The sequence below is a fragment of the Lissotriton helveticus genome, chromosome 3_1 (assembly GCF_964261635.1).
Source record: "Lissotriton helveticus chromosome 3_1, aLisHel1.1, whole genome shotgun sequence".
In the NCBI taxonomy this organism is placed as follows: domain Eukaryota; kingdom Metazoa; phylum Chordata; class Amphibia; order Caudata; family Salamandridae; genus Lissotriton; species Lissotriton helveticus.
This window is the reverse complement of record NC_136061.1, coordinates 399,728,721-399,749,283: the sequence shown is the minus strand read 5'-3', so window position 1 is coordinate 399,749,283 and position 20,563 is coordinate 399,728,721.

Here is a 20,563-nt window from a genome sequence, read left to right as displayed (position 1 = left end):
GGAAAGCTATGTCTTCACCGAGCCAAAACGTATTATGAAAATGTATACGTGGGTGAAGTTGACTGTGAGCATGCTTTTAATTTAGAGTACTACACTAAGGATTTCCTAAAGGGAATGCAAGTGATTCCTAATGTGTATTTTGTATGTGGAAGAAATGCCTACGTGAGACTACCTGACAATTGGTATGGATCATGTTACTTGGCAATTGTCTTCCCCAAAATATATCATGCACAAGACTTAGTGATCATTGAGGGCAAGACATCATCGAGGGGAAGGAGAGATGTAGGAGATGCAGAAATGGTTGGAGATGTCTTTGGAGCTATGTTCCCTCTTTTGGGAGTAATCCTTAATGATGTTAAAATTAGACGACTGGCAACAGTTGTCGACAGGTTGTCTGCCAGCACTGCTCAGTCCTTAATGCTGGTAGAAGGAGAGATGCAATCGATAAGGGCTATGGTTCTTCAAAACCGTCTTGCATTAGATGTCCTACTAGCAAAAGAGGGCGGAGTCTGTAAGGCTTTGAAGGTCCAGGAATGCTGCACTTACATTCCAGACAATTCGAAGCCCCTTGAGAAAGTTATTAGGAACATAACTAATATTCACAAGGAGATCGAAGACTTGAGTAGAGAAAATGTCTGGGAAAAGGTGGGCCACGGAATGAGTGAAGTTGGAGGGTGGATTTCCACCTTAGGCAAAAGCTTTGTTTGGTACATCCTAAAACCTATCATCATAATATTGATCTGTGGGATTATATTGTGGGGATTGGTGAGGGTATTCAAATGGTACAGAGCAAGAAGGTCAGAAAGGGCCCAAAGAGAACAGCTGCAGAGATTGGCTGCCATACAAGATAATCAGTACAGGAGTCTGAGGGCTCTGGAAGCGCAGAGAATGCCAGCAATAACTTCAGTTTAAATGTTAGTGATGACCCCGAGAGGTCATCAAAGGGGGGAACTGAGAGAGCGCAAACTGACTTAAATGTATGAGTACATCACACTTATCCGTAGTAAGCACAAATCATGAGGAGAAATGCCATGAGTGCTAATAGTATCTGCAATTATATTCTGAATGTATAGCTAACGTAGAGATTTAAGTAGAAGTGGAACTAATACAGAAATATGTGACATTATATGACTTTATTAGACGTGATTATTTCTGAATTGCATGTCGTGAAGATGTTAAAATGTAAGATGGTATGCGGTTAAACGCAGAATGTGGTAGGCCTCAGGGCCAGAGCTGGAGGGAAAGGGAAGGTGGTTCTTTTCACGACACAGATTGTATTAAGGTTTTTGGTCATTGCATTAAATAGGCCATGATTTATAGAAATGTTTACTAAATAATAGAATAAGAGTATTAACATGCTTTAATTAAATGAAGAAGTTGAATGCTATAATCATAATGAGAATTATTATAGGCCTGAAATGTTTTAGCATTGATTTACACGTACATGTCTGGGCTGAGAAATGTTGCAAGCCTTTTTCTTTTTAGAAGTATATGAGAGTTGGGTTCTTGGCTACAGATATCTGTCTGCAAAGGAAGAGGGGGGATCCAATTATAAATGAATGAATAGAGGCCTGTTCAGTAGACGGCCCAGACATGGAGGAGGGTTCTGGAATGTTTGAGGGGTATCAGCGGGCCGGAGAAGAGTCTGAGAAGCAAGGTCAACTCTAACGTATGAGGCCCAAGACAAAGCATCATGGAAAAAGCCAGAAGTTGCACCACGTGAGGGGCGTTCCGCAAGGGGCGTCTCAAATGTTGTTGACTATTTTGTATTAGGGACAGCATCCCTGGGTGGAGTTAGAGCAGAGACCTGAGGACCCTTTAGAGAGCGGATGGGTAGGCAGAGAGGGGTCATGACTGGAGAACTTTAGGTTTTCACCAAGAGACTTAGAGTGAGTGACTTCCCTTGGGGGTCATTCACTGCTGACACCTTTGTTAGGTTGGGATTTGGTTAAGTAGGGATACCATCTAGAGCAGGGTAGGGACAGCCTAACCTTTGCGTTTTCCTCCAACCTAAATGAAGGAGAGATATGCGTCTATGCTGATAGCTTTATTATTCTTAGAACTTGTGTTAGTGATTTCTGTTGCTCGTCTGAGGGCTTTTCGAGAGCACATGTATGTAATTGGACCTGTGTATCTCGTGAATCTCATTCTGAGATGCTTGTATTTGCAGCTTATCATATCTTTACAATAAACTTTTGAAAGCTAGAAGTTGTTTGTGATCTTTGGGAGTAGAGTCCTTTATTGGGTGAACTAGCTTGGAAATAGGTGCACTTTCTTTCCTTACAGACAGGCAACAAAGGTTCAGTCGACCAGATCGAGGTTTGGATCAATAGATATAAGGTATCGATCAAAATCTCGCCCTTTCACAGGCATATCTCGTGACTCTCAGGAAATCTGAGAGAAGTCTTCCTGCTGGCATATCAGAGTAGGGCAGCACTTGTTTGAATCCAGAGTGAGGAGAAAAGGGATGATAGTGATGCTTGAAGCGTTTCCATAACATGTACTGAACCTCCTGTCTGTCTGCGTGCACAAGTGCTTCTATGTTATGTTATACTATGGTATGTCACTATGCATGAGTGAGTGTTGGCTGCAGTGTCCAGCAAGGCAGATATATAGTTGCAAGCCCGATAAGCCCTACATTACCACACTCTGCACTTGAAGCGGAGGTGGAAGGGTGCGCTTGTAGCACCCCTAACACTGCCCCAAGCCCCGCCCTCTAACCCCACCCTAAGCCCCGCCCCCTAGTTAACATCACAGTTTGTTGAGTGCCTGCACTTATTTTATTCCATTTAAAGCACTGATAGGAAGACACAGGGTGATACAACTCTAGATGCCAAACATTACGCTAAATCGACTGCAGTCTTCAGAATATTGAACATCCACGAGGAACTGCACAAGATAAAAGTCACATCACAATGTGCATGCCCTCATATAAGAAGCTCCCATTAAAACACTCTGGTTAGGTCTCAATACTGAGAAAGAATCACAGGTAGAAAATCAACGATGCTCCAGTGTATTTTAAGGAAATTCGAGCGAGCCTGAAATGAAATTGTTTCCGCACCGAGATTTGATCCAACTTCCTGAGAGGACCTCCACAGTTCAATGCTCGTGTTCGCGTTTTCGTGCTGTCCTACCTATCCAAACATACATGTATAGCCAGTCCATGGGCCCAAGTACACACATGCTCACTCTGCCTCCTGCTCGGAATACAGAGAATCTTTGATTGCTTTCAGTTCTTACTAAGCACCTCACTTCCTCTTCCCTTTCCTCGCCTCCACGTTATATACTATTTCCCTCGCTCCCTCCCCTAACGGCTCCCCCGCTCTGTATCTCAGGGCCGCATTCCTGGCAGCAGACACGCTCAGGAAGTGTTGAGAGGAAAACATGGAAGTCAGACAATGGGCGGTGTGTGTATGGATCTCAGTAAGCCCCACCACGGCGGACAGAAGACCAGCCCCGCCCGGGAGACCGGAAGTGCGCCACAGAGACGACGGTTCTGGAGGCGGCGACGACTCGGAGGCAAAGAACCGACCGACTACGGAGGTGGTCGGGACCCAACGGGACAACATTCAACTAACTCTTGGGCCACAGGGAACAACAGGGGAGAACGGTAGTTGCGTGTATTCGTGTCCACGACGAGGAACGAAGTGCATGCTAACGAGTAGTTTGCTATTCCATAAGTTGTGTTTGGTTATAATGTGTGGGTTTGAAGTGTAGCCTGGCAGGGGCGTAGGAGACACTAACATTCTGGGGGGGACAGGGACAACCTTGTGGACTTCCCAGTGACCCTATACAAATCACCGCCCGTTAAACAAATACAATTGCATACTTTCAGAGTGAAATATTGAGAAAAGCAGGCATGTTACAGTTTGCATGTATGCTTTATTGTTATTTACAGTCATATAGTAATCAGACCAAATGTTAAAAAAACATGTATATGAATCTTGCATCTTCATCCACCAAGCAAATAAAGGTCGCTGACTTAGGGTGGGGGCGTCGTGTTTGCAAGCGCATTATGGTTTGAAAAATACCTGCTGCTGCATTCCTGGTCTCCAGCAATTATCAGGCAACAATAAAAATGTGAAGATAACTTCGGTGATTAATGTTCTTTATTGAGAGAGATCAGAGGTTTGTCTGGTGGACGTTTTGATTCTTGGTAAGGTAGCCACAGTGGGGTAATATGCCTGCGCAAAGAACGTGTACCACGCATATCACAAAATGCATATCATGTAAATAGGTCAGTGAGTTACTGCTGCTGTTCAGAGCTTCACGTCCCCGATGGCTCAAGCAAGTGTGTCGCTATCTTCACCTTCTTGGTGCAACACCCTTTCCTGCTGTTTTTGGTTTAAAATTCTGGCTATCCATGCAGCATTTATTCTTCGCAATAGCACTATGGAGATACCTTTAGAATGTCATCTGCTGGTCTAGTCCCCACCTGGTCCGTATTCAGCACAGTGGACCCATTGGTGTGTCATAAAATTTTGAAGGTTCTGAAATCAGGCTTACCTTCCGACCCCTGTCCAGCAAGGACACTGGCAGCAGTTGTTGAGGTTATCAACACTGAGGTTAATACCATTATCAATCTGTCTCTTCAGAAAAGGGTGGTCCTGCGGGCTTGGAAGGAGGCCGAGATCCTTCCTTTTCTAAAAAAAAGCCGTTGCTGGACACCCTCTGCCTAGGAAATTACCGACCTATCTCCCTCCTCCTTGCTGTGGTGAAGGTGTGTGAGAAGGTGGTCAATAAGCTGTTGACAGGCTTTGTGGAAAGAGAGTTGCTTCTGCACCCTGCTCAATCAGGGTTCAGGGCATCCTACAGCACAGAAACTGTGCTGGTGGAGGTAGCTGAAGCCATCCGGGCGTGCTTTGACGCCGGCGGGAGAGCAGTATTAATTTTGCTTGACCTCTCGGCGGCTTTCGACACGGTCCCACACAATCTTTTCTCTCATGTCTGGCTAAGATCGGTCTGTCAGGCGTCGTGTGGGACTGGTTTAGGTCATTTCTAGATGGGCGTGCCGAGCAGATCTGGATCCCACCATCCTCCTCCTCCCCTCAACCGGTAACAACCGGTGTTCCACAGGGTTCCTCACTTAGCCCCCTTCTTTTTAACATCTATGTGACCCGGCTGGTCTATTTGGCAGAGGAGTTGGGGGCTAAGGTGATGGCATATGCCGATGATATCCAGCTGCTTTTTACCTGGGACAAAGAGGCGGACACAGTATTACCGGTTCAACACTGTCTGTCCTCGATTTTTAAATGGCTGGCTGAGGCGCAGCTTAAATGTAATGTAGAAAAAAATGGAGGTTCTGCTCTTTGGCAAATTTCCCCTTAATTACAGAGAGCAGCTCTGGCCTCCTGAGTTTCCGTCACCCACCTCATCAGGGAAAGCAGCAAAAAACTTGGGGGTTTGGTTTAATGAATGTCTTTCCTTCTCGACACACATCAACAAGCTGGCTGGATGTTGTTTTCGGCTTGCTTAAAACCCTCAGAAGATTTTGCCCACTCCTCCCTCTAGCAGCGAGGAAAGCTGTTGCCTGTGCTCTGATCCTGTCTAGGTTTGACTATGCGAATGCCCTCTATGCTGGTGTTCCTGGGTACCTGCTGAAAAAACTGCAGGTGGTTCAAAATACAGCAGTCAGACTTTTGTTGGGCATTCCGGCCAGAAACAGTATCCGACAACAGCTATGCTCTCTTCACTAGCTCCCCATATTGGAGCGAGTCAAATTTAAATCCTTGATTTTGGCCCACCGTGCCCTGCATGATCGTGGTCCTCTCTATTTACAGAGCCGCTTTTCTTTTTATGTTCCTGCACGTCCTTCGTGGTCCTCGTCCCTTTGCTATGCTCTGACCCCTCGCTTTAAGCTTCAGAGAATAGGGGGCAGTTCTTCTACGGTGAAGGCGGCGGCTGCCTGGAACGCCCTTCCTCTTGCTTTACGCACTATCCAGGACCCTGCTGTTTTCAGAAGGAAACTGAAAACTCATCTATTCTCCTGCTAGTACTCCATCTCCTCCCCCGCCAGGCTCCGCGCCGGGATACTCATGAGTAGCTGTGCGCGCTATAAATTTATGTAACATAACATAATAGAGATTCGTTTGGTATTTGCAGTTTATAAGTTCAAATCCTAACATTGAACAGTGAGCTATTAACCGTCATCAAAGAACTGCATGAAAACGTCATGGTATAGATTAGAACGTTTTGATTTTTCCCCAGTCTTTCCTCATCCTAATGTTGGACAATTGATTGATTAGGGTAGAAATCAATTCTGGTTAATAAAGAGAACCCCCCAACCATGGTGTTATGTTTTAAATTCTGAGTTTGTGCTTCTTTAGTGTTGCAAAGTCATCCTGTGCCCTGTACACTCCCCAAAGTTTTGCTGACTGGTACTGGTGGTACCTGACTGACTGACCCTGGCCTCTGCCTGAACAGGCACAGGGCCAGTGCTATTCTGAAAGAGACACTTAAAGATACTGTGAAAACACCTACATATCCTAGGGTGCACTATGGGTTAGGGTACCCCTATGACCTCTCCTATAAGGCCCTAGTACGTAATAAGGCAGGGGGATTAGAACTACCTTTAAGTTCCTAGAATATAATAGGGCATGGCAGTTTAGAGGCCAGCAGCCCTTTCTGCGTTTGCATGTGTGCACTGCTGAAGCTAGAGGTCAGTTTAAAAGTAGCCCTGTGTTGTAGGACTTCTTTTAAAATGCAAATTGTGTCCAAACTCGACTTTTGGGTTTGGCGTACTTACAAATTGATCAACTACAATGCTGGAACAAAATTCAGTTAAGTGGAAAAATGTTTTCCACTTAACTATGGCTGTATCATATTTGCCACATAATACATCATCTGCTCTCTAACGATTTTACCCAAAACTATTTTGTAGCTCAAACGGATCAAAAACTACTAAAAGAAATGTGACTTATGTTGCTGTGAAGTGTAGGGCCCTTTGCAAAGGTTGACTGGTCACCTTTCCCACTGCTGCATTTGTATGTTACACAGGTACTAATGATGCAAAAGCTTTGCAGAGGCTGTTAGTATGTATGAATATATCAAAATAATAAAGTATCATAAAATGCACCACATTACGCTGCAGCCTTTTTATTGTTGCATAATTTAGTCAACACTGCGACATATTTTTGGCCTCCATTACTGCATAACTCCAGTGGCGCGAAAGCAGGCTGCACATGTTAAAAGTGTTTGTGAATGAAGCAGAGGCCATGAAGTTTGCAAAATTAGGGGCTGATTACGATGGCAGGCGGACTTCAATCCGTCCGCCATCAAATCGGGGAATGGAATCGCTGGCCTGCAAGGTGGCGGCCCCACGATAGTAATTACAATGCGACCGCCATCATGGCGTTTGCAGTGCCTATCTTTTACATTGCAGCAGGTGCTGCTGGCTGCATCATCCGCTGCAATGTAAAAACTGACATGTTACATATATCACTGCACTACGTGACATGCACAATGCGGTGCCTGCCACATGGGTCAGTGATATGTAGGGGGGCATCTTAGATGCCCCCGGGTCCTATGCCTGGGGGAAAGGGGCCTGCTATGAGCCCCCAACGTCCCTTTCTGCCAACTTTTCCATGGCGGGTGAACCGCCATGGATAGGCTTGCGGGTAAGAGGTATCGTAATCCCTAGTGCGGTGCCTGGTAGGCACCACTAGCATTGAAGGAACCACGAGCCCCTCCGCCGCACTGGAGGGCCCAAGGAGCCAGTCGGGTGCATGGCGGTTGGTCTTTCCGACCGCCAGGGAACCACCCACCATTGTAAAATGGCTGGTGGTGATGCAGTCACCGATGGCGGTGGGGCCACCACTGACGGGGTGACATGGCGGTCCCACCTCCATTATAAACACCCCCTAAGTTTGGTGTGCATGCAAATCCTTCATTGCCGTTTCCTGGTGAGTTGCACTACTACTGCTGAAAAAGGCCAATGGAGGTACCAATGGGTGCGGTGGACTGGCCTCAAGGATCTTGTGACCTCAGTGTCACTGTCGATCTAGGGTGTGCTTCTTCGTATACCTGCTCACAAGACTGGAGGTGAACTGCAGAATGGAATGTGGTAGACAGGCCTTAAAGGTTAACTCACACTTGCCACCGTTAGGGTCCACCTGCGGGTGCTAAGACACCAGGGCTTCTAAGGCCTATTGGGCCTTCTAAGGTGTAGCATCAGAATCAGTTCTGTCAGGAGTGCGGTCTGGTGGACTGGTCATGAAGGCTGAAAATGGTGCGCCAGTTCCAAATTCAGCAGCTCTGGCCAGAGTGCCACATCCTCTCCCACACTGAACACCATATTGCCCCACTGAGAGAAATTTGCACTGCCTTCAGCTACAACTCAATTGTGCTGCGACTAAATCCAAATTATGCACTAGACAACAGTAAAATGCTGCCTGAAAAAAATGAATCACCCTGGAAAAAGTAAACACTCATAAGGAATGCAAGAAGAAGCAACGCATGTGAAATATATTCAGGAACAACATGGTTACCTTAACAGTTTTAAACTCATTATTCAGAAATCAGTAAGTGATTTTGCTTGAAAAATTCAGAACAGGTCTACATGATTAGGAAGGGACCCATTTCAATGTCCATTGCTTAAATCCTTTCAAAATGTAAGCAGTTTGGTTTAAAAAGGACCACATCCTCGGACACAGAGCCGCAGTACACATTTTATAAGCTAAAATAATTAAAATAGTTGAAAACGATCATATTAAACATTTCCACTCCACCCATCAACCAGGTATTGCAGTCCCTTTAGGAATGGTGCACTTACCCACCCTGGAAAAAACAATGTTGTTCAAAGAAAGAAGAAAAAAAAAGAAAGTAGCGTTTTCACTGGCAAACTCTGTAAAGTGGCGATAATGTGTGTGGGTGTAAATAACAATCTGGCCTGTCTACTGACTTTCTTTAGATATTGAATAATTTTTTTCTCTCTGTCTGAGGTTTTTCTTTGGAATTATACAACAGTCAGCAAATGCGGACATTTCCAGCCAAAGTGGTCTGCTCATTTTTGGATCCATTTCACAGGGAAACAAATAAGGAAAAGGTGAAGCAAGAGAGAGTACTTCCCTGGGCATGACGGAAAAGAGACAATAGTTTTTTTTCCTTCTCTGCCCTTCCCAGACCGCAGAGCCTTCATGCAGCATGACAAAGGGCAGAGGGCGGGGGGGCCTCTTTGAAGACTTTGACTCCAGGCAGGTCAAGTACAGGGCCATTAGGTAGCACTTACACGTGCTAATGGCCCTGTGAATAACAGAAGGCAGAGGGGAAAATCTTTTGTCGCCTCGTTCCCCCACCCATGTCCCCCGTGTCCCCCCCACTCCAAAATCTGGGGGGGATATATCCCCCGCGTCCCCCACGCTTCCTACGCCCATGTAGCCTGGTGCTTAATTTGAGCCGGTGGTTTACTGCCAACATCGGTGCTTGTAACAGTCTGGCCAATTTAAAGAAGACCACAACACCAGTTACTTATTAAATTCAATATACATTGATAAAAAGGACTATAACCTGCCGCCCAAGCCATTCTTATAGGTTCAGGGCCTGAAGTAGTCTGAATTGTCACACTTGTAGGAGTATGAAGGTTAGTAGCTGTGTTTTTACTATCATTGGCAGCATGGCAGTGGCAATGTGGGTGCTAGGTGCAGTGGCCTCCTGATGAGAGCCCTGGCACATCTTTTTTTTTTTTTTTACAAATTAAGTACCGAGCCTAGGTGGGAGGCTTATGGGGGGCATCAGCTATCGAGAGGCAAGTACGGGAACTGTGATCGTAAGTGCAAAGAGGGCTGGGTTAGCGAGAGGGGAGGATGGGGGTCATAGACGTGGCTAAAAAGAACAACATAATCTGTACCTATTGTGTTGGCCTTTCACCTACAGGTACATGCACCTAAAATACAATGCAAACACATTACATTTATCTGTGGCAAATGCAGCTCAGGTGTTAATGCGATCACTCCAGATGTTTGTGGGTGTAACCGGATGGTGACAGATTTGAATCCAGGTTGAAGCACTGGAGCAATAGCGACATGTGTTTAGAGTGCCTTAGAAATCCAAACGTGACAGAAAGCACTGTGAATATGTAAGTAATTAATTTAAAAATGTATCACAGAGTAAGAAAGGCAGCACACAGTATAAATAGGCTGTCGCAAAAGTATTGTTTAAAATGTTCACTCTGCCTTAAAAAATTGTTTTTAGTAATACACTGACTGTACCTAGTGCAAATATTTTTGATAGGTTTCCATTTCTTTCAGGAGCAGGAACACAGGAGAAAAGGCTTGCTTCTTCTTTGGCTGCCTCTCTCGCCACAGCAGAGGAGACCCTTCATTTTCTCTTTCAACTTGCAGTAACTCAACGTTCAGAAACCTTTGTTTTTTTAAATAAAAAGTATGGAATTGTTTGAATCAAATAGATAAAGCTTGGGAACGTCGTTCCTCCGTCCACTTTGACCTCTGAGGGTCATGCATGATGGCCAGAGTTGAACTCTTATCGTGATGTATATTGCTGCGCATTAGCGTGTAGTGGAGCAGGAAGTGAGAAAGACACAAGACCCGTAACATTAATGATTGTGTTTCATAGAGTGTGGGAATACATTGTGGCCTGTGTGGAGAATCTTTTGGTGCTGTGTGCTTATACTGTGTCGCTGTGCTCATTAAGCTGCCAATTATGCATGTAGGGAAGTGAATCAGAGTGAGCGAATGTGGTTGTTCGTACAATCCTTGAGGGAGATTTGCTTGTAGTGCTACTTGGGGTATGTTCCATTGTGCTGTGGCACTTACAAATTGCTTTTGATGGCAAATGATTCTATCCACAGCACAGCACAATTTATCATCTGTTCGGGCAGAACAAGATTCTTACAGCCTTCCTGGTCCAGGTGGTCCTGAATGTTTCATGTGTTAGCTGGGTGTTCCAATGTTTCTGTATGGAGAAGAATGTTGCAGCACTGAGTTTGTTCTTGCATGGTGGTACAGTCCACCAACTCATGTGGTCACAGAGTCTAAGAGATGAGACTTCAACTTCCCTGGGAACCAAAAAATCCAACAGGAGAAAACGGATCAACTCTAAGGGGGAGCACATGTAATCTGATGAAGGAAAACCTTCTGAAGCAAACCAACTCACTCTGCGAGAGGAGAATACACGGGGTCCAATAGAAGATAGTCAACAAACTCTGGGAGCCAGGGGCCTAACAGAAGAAAGCAGATCAATTCTGGAGCCAATGCACCCAAAAGAATATATTCCACCAACCTTGAGGGCCACTGAGTCCAACAGTAGAGAACAATCCACCTCTGTGAGAGGGACGACTCACTGGGTCCAACAGAAGAGAACTACCCACTTCTGTAAGAGGGTAGAAACTGAGGTCCAACACAAGAGAGCCCACCAACTCTGTGAAAGGGGAAACCAACATTGTCCAAAAGAAAACAACTAACCAAAGAGATACATTCTGAGGGACACAAGACCCAAAAGAAGTGAATAAACCAACTTTGGGGGCCAGTGACTCCAAAAGGAAAGAATCAACCAGCTCTATGAGGGGGTTACACAGCGTTCAAAAGAAAAGAACCAGCCAACCGGGGTTCAAAAGAAGAGAATCATTCAAATCAGAAGGAAACTTTGTCCAAAAGGAGAGAGAGGTCAACTGGAGGGGCCACTGTGTGGAACAGAAGACGATGAGCCAACTGTCAGGCCAAAGTGGTGACAGTGGAGGGTTACCCAACTCTGGGGGTCACATGGTCCAACCGTAGGGCAACAAAACAACTTGTGGGTCCACAGATTCTAACACATGAGAATTAACCAACTCAAGCTATTTATGGAGTTTCCAACTGGACCGCATTGGCAAAAATACACCACCTCTGGAGTCTTAAAGTGTAAAGTGAGAGTAATGCCCTGGTAGATCAACTGTATAGGCCACAGGGTCCAAGAGGAGAGTTTCAAGCACAAACTATTTGGGATCCAATAGGAAGGAATTAGTTAGGCTGAGCCACCTTGGGGCTCATAGTCCTCAGTATGAACCAGAAGAGACCCAGACAGAATATCATGCCACCCAACAGGAGTGCATGTACTCAAGAAGATCCACTGTGAAGGCCAAGGCTTCCAATATTAGAGTACACATTGGGGTAAACATTTAACAAGAGACATATATTTTAAGGGTAGTCTAACTCTGTGGGGCTCAGGGTCCAGAAGGTGCATATGTGATCAACTCTAGGAACACAGCATCCAGGAAGAACTGGAATGGGCCTACTAACTGGGGGGGGAGTGGTGATGACTGAAGAGGCAATAGGAAACCCTGGATTGGGCAGCCAGTCTGCTCTATAAGGTCAATAGGAGAGCATGTTACAGGAAATACCAGGTCTAGGGGTCAAATGGTCCAGCAAAACGCACTGATCACAGTAACACCATCTCTAATGGTCATGAGGTTCAGGAGGGAAGTGTGAACCAGGACAGACCATCTTTGCCTCCCATAGTCTCTAAGAAGAGAATATTCTCGGGAGCATAGACTCCATCTGGAGTATATGTAGGTCAAGAGAGACAAAGGGCGAAAGAGTGCTGAAAGAGAATGTGTGTCATGGCATACCATGCTGGGGGCAGGCGCGGCTCGTGCAGGTAAGAGCGATGGGGGGGAAGTTCAGCGGACAATGACAAGGGAAAATTATTTATTTATTTAATTTCCCCTAGTCATCGTCTGTCGAAATCCCTCGCAACCCACTCTATTGCTCCACCGCTCTTACTTGCACAGGCGGCGGCTTGCTGGGGGTCACAGGTTCCACCGTTAGAGAATCACCAACTCTGGTGGGGATGAAAGTTAACAGGAGAGTGTGAACAAGGACAGAGGAGAGAGTGTTAGGAGGGAGTCCTGGGGCAGATAGTTATCACTGGACAGTATTCTGTGTGGGTATTTTTCTTTAGCAGTGATCCCTCTGAGCCATGGAACCACCTGTGCTCAATTTGATCACCAACTTAATTCCTTTAGGTACTTGACTCTCCAAATGGTGGCAAAGTTGAGCTGTCGAGGTTCAGTCTAGGAAGTGGCAGGAGTTAGAATTTTGAAACAGAATGAAAAAGTAAATACTTTTACTTAATATACAAACAACACAAATATTCCCTTCTCCAAAAAATAGATTCATTGCCAGCAGGACAGCAATACTGGCGGTCTCTACCTTTTTAGGTCTCGCGACCTATCAATGCGCGCAAGCGCATTGAGGGAGCGAGAATTCAAGTGCTCAAAAAACTCGTGAAACCCGCGGTTTTCTTTAAGTTCACATGAATCACGTGAGCAAACAAGCACGCGCATTCACGGCCGCACAGCACATCAAAGGGCTTCGCCCAGCGTGCGCTCTGCGGCTTCTCCTCCCCTAACACGCTATCTCAGCTCTCCTGCCCCCGGCCGCACAGCACATCAAAGGGCTTCGCCCAGCGTGCGCTCTGCGGCTTCTCCTCCCCTCCGGCCATTTGCCACACTCCTTGATTTTCTGCTTCCGACCCCAGCACTTCTGGGCTCGTCCAGGCAGTGAGGGAATGGAATAAAAACAAGCACTGACGTTGCCAATAGGTCTCGCATTAGGAAAGTTTATGTCATTTACAATACCAATAGGTTAAACTTTCCTAATGCGAGACCTATTGGCAACGCCAGTGCTTGTTCTGCTTTCTCACCAAATGCGACATATACACTGATTGGAAGCAACAGATTCCCCATATAAAGAGGGAAAAACTGACATTGAAAAGATTATCAAGATATCTATCTGGAAAGAGTGAAACATTGTAAATTGAAATTTGAATTTCACTAACTCCATTGCAGTGTAGTCGCCACATCGAGTACATAACGCCCCGTCCACACAGAGCAACAAGCACAAGCACAGACCTATTTGCAAGATGTATACTGCTTAGGTATGCCGCCATTCAGCAAAATGGTGCCATGTGATTAAGACTTGTGGTATTGATCTTTCTTTTTTTTTTTTTTTTAAAACACATTTTTATTGAATGCATAAGAAGCATATATACTGTAATGCTCTGTCACCCAGAGTCAATCACCATCATCATTAAACTTAGCACAGATGCAGTCATTTCTGTTGTTACAATATGGAAAAGGAGAACAAAATGCAAACCAAACGTACATCGAACCGGTCCCCCCGCCCTTCCCCCACCACCCACAACTCCCACCCCCCCTATGCGCTGCCGCCTGCTCTGTTCAAGTAAAACTACTTCAGTGCACAAAATATCACATGCACTGATAAAGTTACGGTTTTGCCAGTATTGTCCGGCTAGATCCGAGGCTGGTCCGTTGTGTCCTCGGGTGGCGGGTCTAGTTCCAGACCGCGATAGTCCGCCCACCGTTTCCAAACCTTATAATGTTTGCGCGGGCATCCCCTGGCTACAAAGACAGGCTGCTCCATCCCCATGCAGAAGTCCAAGCCCTTCTTCCACGCTGCTAGGGAGGGAGCCTGGGGCGCTTTCCACGAACGTGCAATGTCCCTCTTCGCCGATGTTAATCCCAGGAGAAGTAAATGGCGCTTGTACCTATTGCCCCCCACCCCAGCCATACTGTGTAGCAGAGTCAGTTTAGGGTCTCTTTGAAGCACCCAGGCCAGGACTTCGTCCAAACACCGAAGCACCCCCGCCCAGAATCTCTGCAATGCCCTGTATTCCCACACTGTATGTAGCAATGTTCCAGCCTCCGTCCCACACCTAAGGCAATCCGAGGACGCAATTAGACCCGCCCTCCACAAGCGCTGCCTAGTGTAATATGTGCGGTGTAGGTACCTAAATTGTATGAGTCGCAGGCGCGTGGATATTGCAGCTCCCCTAGGGCTCTCCAGTGCCTCCACCCAGTCCTCCTCATCCAGGGCCACAACGTCTTGTTCCCATGCTGTTCTGAGGTGCTGCAGGTCAGTGGTGCAGTGTCGTACAACTGTTTGGTAAATTCGGGACAGTTTCTTGTTGGGTAGCTCCCCCATCAAAACTTTGGCCTCTATCGGGCTAAATTCGGGGAGGTCGTCCAACCCCACTATATATGGCATCAGGGCATGTCGGAATTGAAGATATTTATAGAACTGAGTTCTCGGCATCTCGAATTCTACTCGCAGGTCGACAAAGGACTTGAGCACGCCCCCCGACATAACGTCTCCTAAGGTAGAGATGCCGATCGCATCCCATCCCCGAAAGCCCAGCAACGTGTCCAACTGAGGTAGGCGGCCATTGCGCCACAGGGGGGTCTCCTGGGTTAGCACGTTCCACCAACCCATCCTACGTAGCGTCTGCTTCCAGACCTGAAAAACCACCTGTGTGATGGATGGTAGAGATTTCCTGAGAGGCGCAGAGTATAGTAGTGTGTGGACGGACGCTGTGCCCATCAAAGACCTAGCATCCCCCGCACATTCCAATACATGATTCGTGTCCCACCCGGGCCTAACCGCACTCCCTCACCATCAAAAACCATTTATGTTGTACAGTGTATCGCAGACCAGCCCTGCGCCGGCAGCCCTGGCAAACCTGAAAACAGTCAGCAAGCAGTAGGTTCAGCGCACACCCGCTCCCCTCACCTTGAAACCAACCCCCAACATCTCCCTGCCCACCCACCACCCCGCACCTCCCATACGTGGAAGCACCTGTCGTGGTCGGAGCATGATCCTGGCCCCAACTGGGAGCCAAGTACCACCCCCTCCAACTGAACCCCTCACAGCAGCCCATATGGAACTAGGCCGTTGCTCCCTCCCAACCAAACCATTTGGGACGCCAGCCTTGACAGCAGTGCGACTGGTCCCTTTAGATAAAGCATTCAAGCATATTACAAGTCAGGTCTCTCAAATGTCAAGGCACATCCTCCTGGACTTCGGCGCCTCCTCATCTTGGCGCGTAGTTGATCTAGATTTCGAGCTGCGGCCGGAGCGCGATCGCCCCCTGCGCTTACGCTGACCCTCCTGGCCTCCCCTGGCCGAATTACTCACAGAGGAGTCGGACTCCCCGCCCTTCGCCGTGTTGGGCCTAATTTTCACAGTCTCATCCGTCCATTGGAAGACCTCCTCCGGAGTGTCAAAGAAGGTGCACGACTGAAATATTACCCGCAACCTCGCAGGATAGAGCAAAGCGTACTGCAGATGCAGACCCCTGAGGCGGGCCTTAGCCGCAGCGAAGGATTGGCGTTGTTGTTGCACTTGTTTGGTGTAGTCCGGAAATATCAGGATACTGGCGCTGTCGTAGGTTAGCTTGCCCTTTAGCCGTGCCTGTTTCAGCACCGTGTCCCTGTCGGCATAGTTCAGGAGTTTAGCGATCATGGGGCGCGGGCGCGCGCCAGCTGGTGGTTTTTGCGTCAAAGCCCGGTGGGCCCTCTCGATCACAAAGCAGCGGGACAGAACATCAGGTGGAATCCAGCTCTCTAGCCATTGTGTCAAGGAGCTTTCTGCGTTACCTTTTTCACAATCCTCCGGAAAGCCAATAAACCTTAGGTTACTATGCCGTGCACGTCCCTCCGCCCTCTGGACAAGGCTCTTCTGGGTCCTCTCAAGGACCATGACTCTCTTCTTCAGGGAGGAAACGTCATCCTCTACCTCTGTTATGCGTGTCTCTGTGCCCGCAATGCGCTCCACAGCATTCCGCAGATCCTGTCGGAGAAGCATAACATCCGAGCCCACTGCCCCAATCTTGGCGTCCAGGACGTCCCGGGATTCTGTGATCGCCGCCATGAGTGCTGCATTGTCCGGAACCTGCGCCGGTGCTCCCTTTGCGCCGGCCAGCTCCGTGAATTTATCAATGGGCCCCTGCTTGCCCTGGCCACCGCCGCCTCTCGTCATAGTGCTCTCGGTGTGTGGCGCAATCCCGCCACGGGGCCCCAGGTTCAAATATGGCCGCCAACCGTCCGACTCCCGTCCCAGAGATGGCCGGGAGGGGGAGGATGTATGGGGCCCCCCACAAGTGACTCCAATGGCGTCGAGCGGGCCCCCGCCGCACCTTCCAGCACACACCCCACCGCGATACCGGTCTCAAGCTCAATCCAGGCTCAGCGCCACAAACAGCGTCACACCGGGGCCCGACAAGACCCCCCGAGTAACTTCCCCCGGCCTCCGCGGCCCCACTCGCAGTAGCACTGACCTGGGGTATCGGTGGCGTCTCTTTTCTGTCCAGACACGCCCTTCGGTGGCCAGGGGCCATCGCTTCACGTCCGCCCAGTGGCTCCACAGCTCCGTGCGTATCCGGCAACTCCCAACCAGGGCCTCCGCTGGACGCAACTCGTCAAGCACCTCCCGCCGTCGTACCGCAGGATATTCAGCCCGTGGGAGCACCAGGCCCCCGGGGGGTGCGACGGGTCACAGCCGCTCCGATTCTTCGGGCCACTCCAAAATTGAGGCCCCGGCTGTGTAGGCCGCACCGGAGCACTCCGATCACGGGCGACGCCCGGGGCGCTGGAAGCAGCCCCCACACCTCCACTCGCCGTCAGGGGATGACCACGGGGACAGGCACCGATCCGGATCGTCTGGACCTGTTTACACGGACCAGGGCAGGATATTTCCTCAGGATTTCCACAAGGCTGGTCGGAGCTCGCGCTCTACACGACCGCCATGCTCGCTGGCTAAGCCACGCCCCACTGGTATTGATCTTTCTTGAGAGCCCATACTATTAATTAGTAATTCATGTTTTAAGATTGTTGTTAATAACTGAACTATTGTCCTGAAGAAGGTGACGAAACACCTCAACACCGAAACGCTGCGTCAACAGTTTGTTCTTTTGTTTTGTTTTTTGTTTTAACAATGTATTTTAATAAAATGTTTATAAATTGACAAATGTTTTTAATACACAATGTAAATTAGCCTAATGTACGAAGTTAATGATATTTTTACGTATAAAATATTGTTTGTCAAAATAATAATACAATTTTTTCTATATAGCATTCCCTTTTAGATTTCAATTTGACAATTTGCTTCATTATTTTCATATAAAATTGTTTGTAATTTAGCGACCTGGAAATCTTTTTTACCATATTTTATTTAGATCACGGATTGATTGATTGTGTCTGGTAAGTAATTTAGGTCACAGTACCAGTTGTATCCAAATCTCACAAATCGAATTTTGGGAGAAGGGAATCTCGGTGTTGTTTGTATATATATATACGCCCATCCCTTTTCCTCGTACTAGGGTACCTCCCTGATATTTTGATACAATACTTTTACTTAATACACTCGATATCCAGCCAAAGTCTATACGTCAAAGATGAGTAATACGTATATATGGACATGTAAAAAGAATACTTAAATGCCTAATCCTCATCAAAACCAAGATAGTTCTACCACCTTTTGGGGGCAACCCTTTTGGTGGCAATGTACAAGCGTAAACTCTTTTCAGCATTGGGATACTAGAGTTTCTATTATCTTAAACTCTATAGCCAATGTTATCCTATGGTGCTCAGGGTCGGTTTACCTTAGGAAACATTAGGCTCTAGTCTTTTCCTACAGTTTACAAGTACTCTTTGACAATCCAGTGCCAGGAACCAAGGTGCTGGAGATTAATAATACAACCTTTTTAATGGTACTCCCAACCTCTGTTTCAATAAATCTGGGCAATTTAGCAGACTAAGGGCCAGATGTAGGTAATCCCCGATTACCGATTCTTAAATACCGAATCATACCGATTTGGTATTTAAGAACTGGCAATCGGGATGTAGGTATATTTACCGAATCAATTACCGAATCGGTAAGATTCGGTAATTGCCATTGATTCCTATGGGCCTCAAGGCCCATAGGAATCAATGTCAATTACCGAATCGGTAAATACCGATTCGGTAAAATTACCGAATTTACAAGGGGGACAGGGTGTCACTTTGACACCCTGTTGCACCCCTGATTCTGGCTTGTGTGTAATGTGACACACATACATGCCCTTAGGGCATGTATGTGTGCCACATGGCACAGGTGTACCTGCACAGATGTACATGTACACAGGAATTCGTTATTTACCATGAGATAGTATTTCATGTAAATAACGAATCGGTAATGGCCTGTGGCACTATTTTAAGTGCCACCTACATCTGGAATTACCGATTCGGTAAACATACCGAGTCGGTATTTTACCGAATCTGTAAATTTACCGAATCAGTAAATTTACAGATTCGGTAAAATTCGGGCCCCCTACATCTCAAAAACAAATTACCGGTCGGTAACGGCCGAAATTGGCCGTTACCGACCGGTAATTGGCGACCTACATCTGGCCCTAAAGTTCCAGCTCTAGCGCTTCCAGTGACCAAAAACAACTAAGTTTCTGAACCCAAAAACCCTCTACCCAAACAATAAATGTCCCTCCCAAGGCGTTTCATTGCATAGTTTGGATTCTGCAAAGCCTACATTTGCACATAAGTGGAGCATGCGGATCTGGTTATTGCTCTGAACAGGACAAAGTCCTTTTTTTTTATATCAGGAAAATTCCCAAATGATTTTTACAAAGGGGCAAATGGAGTGGCAGATCACCACATAGTATGAAGTCCCTTGGGGTCAACGTTTCCAGTAGCGGTGGTACCCATAGGGGCATGGCACCTAGTAAACCATAAGGCTCCACCTGTTCCTGGCGAAAACAAGGCCCCACCCAAGCCACGGAATCCAGAACTTTAGGGTGGATAGGACAGTTCCAAAATATATATTGATTTATTAAGATGTTTTAAGAAATGCTACATGTCAACTTTTGGTTACTTCAAAGCATTGGCAAAAAAAGAAGTTCAGCTTCAAAGTTAGACATGGTTGTTACCGTTTAATTGGATCAAGTACGTAACCAAGTCCAAAATTGTTCAGTGACACCCCATGTGCTGTGCTGTATTCAGCTAAAGAAAAGTTTGCAAGGTTCAGTTTTTAGGAATTTCTTGCACTTCAAAGCTGTTAGTTTCAGCTCTTAGGCTGAGATTCAAGGAGTTCCACAATCTCGGTTCCAGAGCCTCTGCGTCACAGTTTAACTGGGGGCATGGTAGTTGGTGTCCCACTTCGACCACAGTTTGGGGTTTAACCAATTAAGGATCCAACGGGTATTTTCAATGCTGGAGGGTCAAAACTCACAAAGTGAGGTACCATACATTAGGGACCAGTATTTAAAAAATGACGGCTGCAGTCTAAAAGTTCTGGAAGCAGGGGAAACTGGGGCAGCAGGGGCACCCCGTGGATCCACGCAAGCTCAGCAGGTGGCAACTGGAAGCGGTTAGGCTAAAGTCCAGCCATGAGTTAGAAGTATAACATCTCCAGAAAAGTACAGTCTAAAGCGATAGTTCAAATGGTTGCAGAATCAGGGTTGGGAGCCGCATCCAACAGAACAAAACCTCAGTGGAATGAGGCTGAAGAGACAGCAAGGGCTGGTTGGGAACATTTACCTGGCAGGTGAGGAACAATGCAAGTTCCCCACAGATGTCAGCAGGAAAGCATCTCTGAAGGCACATGACCCTGGTGGTGACCTTTGGTTACTTGAGTAATACTGGACACCAGTGATCTTGCGACTCATGGGTTACTATTTGAGGTGAACGACGTGCAAATATTTAGTCAGTTGATCCTTGTGCGGGGCCTTCCTGATAGTCTGCCATTGGCTTCTCTCCCTTCCTGGCAGTTCAGCTCCTCTTCCT